The sequence below is a fragment of the Ochotona curzoniae genome, unplaced genomic scaffold (genome assembly GCF_017591425.1).
Source record: "Ochotona curzoniae isolate NIBS_2020 unplaced genomic scaffold, NIBS_Ocur_1.0 contig_2070, whole genome shotgun sequence".
NCBI classification, from domain to species: domain Eukaryota; kingdom Metazoa; phylum Chordata; class Mammalia; order Lagomorpha; family Ochotonidae; genus Ochotona; species Ochotona curzoniae.
The window spans coordinates 19258-24595 of NW_024465313.1; the positions used below are offsets into that span (position 1 = coordinate 19258).

Here is a 5338-nt window from a genome sequence, read left to right on the forward strand (position 1 = left end):
ATCAGGCCCCCCAGATAGTCTCTTATTTTACAGAAATGATCTCAAAATACAACAGCAGTGATGTTGACAATTTGGATATGCTTGAGAGAGGTCATCATGTGTTCACCTAAGTCTTATTATAGTATTTTATTGTGATTTTTCTATTTAATAATTTTTAGTGTGGTACTGTACCTTGTTTCCTGGTGCCAGGCTCTGCATCTGTGTGATGGTGGACAGCTTTCTTAAATAGCCCTTGACTCAGTTTTCTCATCCTAAAAGATTGGGTAATGGTACCTATTCAGTGTGTTAATGTGAGAATTAAGTACTTTAAAAGTGGTAAGATGCTCAAATGGTATTGAAGTTAGCTGTTACTATTTGAACATGATTTATGTCAAAGAAATGTGAGTTGAAATAAGAATTGATTGGCCTTTACAAGACAGTATTATAAGAAAAATGAAAGTTGGGATTTAATATCAATTTGGGAGTCGTAAGTAACAGAATAAGTAATCCTGAATAGAATAGGATTGGATGAGATTCTACAAGTCCCTACATGAAAACTGTATGTTTTGATGTGTGCGCCATTGCGTTCAGGAGCTCTGAGCTGTGAAGTTCAGCAGCAGGCCCAGAAGAGGTTGAGTGCTCATGCGCAGATATCGCCAAAGGCCTAGGGGTTACAACACAGTGTCATCCTGGCTCTAGGTCCAACTTTTGCCTTTTAGTCCCTGACAGACCTCTTTATTCTGGATTCCAATTTTGGTGTTTTTCTTCCTTTCTTTCTTTTCTTTTCTTTTTTTTTTTTTTTTTTTTGGATGAGTGAGATTGTCTTTTACTGTTTATTTTATGGTTCAGTCCAAGGAATTCTGGGAAGATGCTTCTGAAGGATACTTGGAGTTAATGGGTTGGTAATGTTGAGTGGGGGATCAGCCTAAGGACCTTCAGGAATGAGGGTAAAATTGTATAATTTACTGAAATAAATTTTAGTATGCTTGCATCTTTTCTGAATTGTCAGTATTTGCATTTATGGTTTAGAAAGCTTAAAATTTTAAGAAATACATTGCTTTGGTATCTCTTCAAATTTTGTGACCCACATTTAATGCTGGTGTAGAATTAACCATTGAAGACAAATAAGGGTGGAGAGAGAGTGTGCAAGCGAGCAAGAGTGCTTCCATCTGCTAGTTTATTCTCCACTTGTCCCCATGTGGGCCAGGCCGGAACCAGGAACCAGGAACTCCATCCTGAGTCACCACACGGGTGGCTGGAACCCAACCCAGCTACTTTCTTTTCTTATTTAATTTCTTATTTTCTTTTTTGTTATACTTACATAGTTGAGGGATGAACTCCCACATGAGCCTCTGATCAGGGTGGGGAGGTTCAGGTTCAGACACTGAGGAAAGTGGGTAAGACAAATATTTACTTTTTCTTTTTTTTTTTTTTTCCTTCTCCTGTGTCCCCTGGGGAAGAGGGCAAGAGGGCCACTCTTTTTTTTTTTTATTATAAATTTTTATTTTGACATTCTTTACATAGTTAATTAGGGTAAGAAGGTTCAAGAGCTACAGGAAAGTGGATAATACTCGTATGTTTTCCATATTCTTACCTTCATGTTTAAAGGGGGGTATTAAGGGAGAAGACCCACCCAATTTCCCACCCTCCCCAGGTCCTGGATGTAGGGCATGCTCTGAGGTTCTTGCTCAAGTGGTTTTGCTATTGCAACAGTTATGAATTGCTGTCAGTCTTGCCACTCCAACCACTATGAGGTCTTTGAAAAATCTACTGATTGACATAGTCCATCGTAGCTGAGCTGGTTGTTTGACCTGTTCTGTCTTCTCTCGTTTCTTGGTTAGGGTTCTGAGTCCAGCATTTAGATTAGGAAGATCTCCATAGAAACTTCTTGTATGTGCTAACAAGTACAGGACCTGGCAAGGTCCATCGCCCCAATCAGCTGGTGGTTGCAATTGCTGGGTTGGTTCTGTTTTCACTCCCGACTTCCACTGGAACCAATGGGTATTGCAGTCCAGCCTGGATCTAAGAGGGCCACTCCTTGTTGTCAAACTACATCAGTACTTGGTGATGGGGGAGATGAGCATTTGATGCTCAAGGAGACCCCATTGTGGGGAAGTATTCCAAGGTGTTTCTTGAGTGATTTTGGTAGTTCTGAGAAGTTGTTGGTTTCAATGCACCAGGGTTGAGAATGCAGGAGAGAGAGGCATCCTAGCTCAGCCTGGCCCACCTCCAGTCCGAACTCTAATTCTCTCCAGTTGTCCCCTACCAGGCCTGTTCCCAGCCGCAGGTCTTGCATGGGCCAATTGGTGCTGTGACCAGTTTGTTAGAGTCTGCTTGCAGTCTTGACATTTTCCAGCAGGTGCAGCAGCCTATCCTATGTTACTAAGCGTGCGATTCCCAGAATTACATGTTAACAGAAAGCAGGATCAGAATGAATGTCAAACCTGGGGAGTCTGAAGGAAATGTGTGCATTCCAAGCAGCAACTGAAGCTGTGTGCCAATTGCCTTCCCTTCAGGTCAACATTTTATATGGACATATTTAATGTTAAATTCCAAACTATTGCTTTTTTTTTTTAATGTAATTCCGTAGGGTTAGGTCCACCCCCAGCCCTGGTTCTCTTGCATGCTGGTTGCTGTCATGGTTTAGCATAATGTGACCCATCCCCTTATCCAACACTCACTGTCAGATACTGAGATCTAGCCCTGTCAGACAGGTCCCCAGCCATGGATTTCATGTGTACAGCTGTGTGGTGGTCAGCAGTGTTCCATGCTAACAAGCCCAGCCCAAGTTTCCCATGTGGGCTGGTGCATCAGTCTGACCCTTAAAGATCTTTAGGTCTCTCCCCTCCGATCCACTGAGTCTCATTCCCCTTGCTTACCTGCAGTACAGTGTGCTTGTCATTGGGAGTCCCTCAGGATCCATTCCTCATCCACACAATACTCCCAGGATGGTCCTTCCTACCCCATATCTCCTTGCTCCTTTCTCTAATCAATCCACAAGCCTTGTGCCTAGCCCAGTCTTCGGAAGCCCAGTGGGTGGTGTGGTGGTCCTGTATTCTGCCATCCACCAGGGTCCCGAGCTCCTGTCATATATGCTAGCCTGGTGTCTTACCCCTCTACACACCCAAGATCCAGACCAATTGCGGGTTCCAGGCCTGGTTCACCAGCACACCAGAGCAGTGTGCTGACCTGGGGCTCTTTCTTCAGCTCTCCTCACCTCACCCAGGACCAGACACATAAGGAAATCCCCAGGTTCTCTCCACCTGCCTAGTGATGAGCTCCCGGTTCCCCAATGCCCACCAGTGTTATGCCCTTAGCCTTCCCCCAACTGAAGCTGCAGCCTCAGCCCCCTCACCCCCTCACCTGGTGCCCTGGGAGCATGGCAACAGGATGATGCCATCCCCTGGTGTGCCTAAAATGTTTTTAAAAACCTTAACTCTCATGTGGTGAATATATTTCAAATATGTGGTTTTAAGAAGACGGTATGGTCACCCTTTTCCTTCTCTCATATATTCTTCCTCCTTTCTTACATTTCTTTTATTTTTTTTTCCATTACTTCAAGTGGGCAGCTTATATCGTGGAAAGAAACCTCGAAGGCCTAAAGAAAGAAAACACTTGTGATGGGCAAAAGTGAGTATCTTAGTGTTAACATTTGTTTGTAAAGATTTATTTCTTTATTGGAAAGTTAGATGTACAGAGGAGGCGAGACAGTGAGAAAGATCTTCCATCCGATGATGCACTCTAAAAGTGACTGCAACGGCCGATGCTATGCCGATCCGAAGCCAGAAACCCGGAACTTCTTCTGGGTATCCCACCACAGGTGCATGGTCTTAAAGATTTGGGCCGTCCTCGACTGCATTCCCAGGCCACAAGCAGGGAGCTGGATGGGAATTGTAGCTGCCGGGATTAGAACCCGCACCCATATGGGATTATAGTGCGTTCTAGGTGAGGACTTTAGCTGTGAGGCCACGCCGCCGGGCCCTTAGTGTTAACATTTTAAAACTACTTTACTTACTTTCTTACTTTCTTAACTATGTAATTCTGTCATAAGGATTTGTAACAAGTTTTCCAGTGCATCTGGCCTCTTTCATTGTGAATTATCTACTCGTTATTTTTCCATTTGAAATACTTAGCTAAACTGAACTATTTCTTGGAAGAAACTTTTGTCACATACTTGTACAAATTTTGTTTTTCACTCTTTGATAATGATATGGTCCTAAGTCAGCAGCTTGTGTAGGTTCACTAAATTGGAAGCCACACTTTGCCCACCGATGTAATGCTATCTGCTCACTTGTGAAATAACTCCTTTCCAGGGATGCCTCTCTGCACGTGGGACCTGAAGTGGCAGTATGTCACATACCAGTCTCCTTCATGCCCCCTTAGAGCCCAGGCTGAAGAGAAACTCATAGTCTTGCAAGAGATGCAGCACAGACGTGTAGAAAAAAACGTAAGATTGTGAAGCCAGAGTTGCCGCAGTCAGAAGGATGGAATGTGAACGGCCGAAGCTCTGACACAGTGACGCTTGCAAGTAACAGCATCTTTTGATGACTCTTTGAAGAACAATCTTATTATCTCAAGTCCTAGTTTTGCCGTATGAAGACTGCAGCCCAAAGCAGAAGAAGCAGGAAGCAACTCTGGAACACTTGAGTGCTGCACTGTGGGGAGGGGAGCAAGAGCAACTCTTGTAAGATGGAGCCATGAGCAGCCAGCCTCTATGGGTGCTGGGGGAACTGGCTGAGCCCTCCTGGCCCTGGAGTGGCAGGCAAGATAGTTTGGGTATGGGGAGGCTGGCAAGCTGGCTCTGGAGAGGATGGTAATAAGGCTGTGGGCACAGGAGGCATAGCCAGAGCCAGCCAGACTGTGGAATGCCTGCGAGCTGGAGGCGCCAGCACAGTCGATGTGACCCTGGAGCAGCCAGCTGCCAGAGGGTAGCTGTGGGCACTGGCTGAGCCTGCCTGGCACTAATGATCAACAGGCAAGCTGGGGACTTAGGAGGCGCTACCAAAGCCAGCCTAGCCCTGGCTTGGCTGTGGTGTGTGGTGGCAGGGCAAGCAAGCTAGTTGAGCTTGGGAGCCTGGTCCTGGGGACAAGGGTTATTGCACTGTGGGCAGGAGGGTCACCGACTGAACTGGCCTGTCCCCAGAGTGGGAAAGCTGCTGTGGAATGGATGTGCAAGGTGTGCAGTGGACACAGGACAAGTGGACCTGGTGTTGGAGGAGCAGGCCAGTGAGTGGTGTGCTGGGGATGCTGGGTCACTGGGCTAGCCCTGCAGATCCTGGAGCAGCTGGCAGGGTGGGCGGGTGGCAAGGTGGGCAGGATAGGAGTGCAGTGGGGAGGGGTCCTGGGAGAGTTGAGCTGG

General features: G+C 46.2%; 1 long non-coding RNA gene across 1 annotated transcript; it reads left to right on the plus strand.

Moving 5' to 3' along the window:
- The first annotated feature begins 3537 nt into the window (after positions 1–3537).
- On the plus strand, positions 3538–4387 carry LOC121150153. The gene is made up of 2 exons (XR_005882938.1): positions 3538–3609; positions 4293–4387. It is a non-coding gene; the product is annotated as an uncharacterized LOC121150153 (long non-coding RNA).
- The last annotated feature ends 951 nt before the right edge of the window (positions 4388–5338 follow it).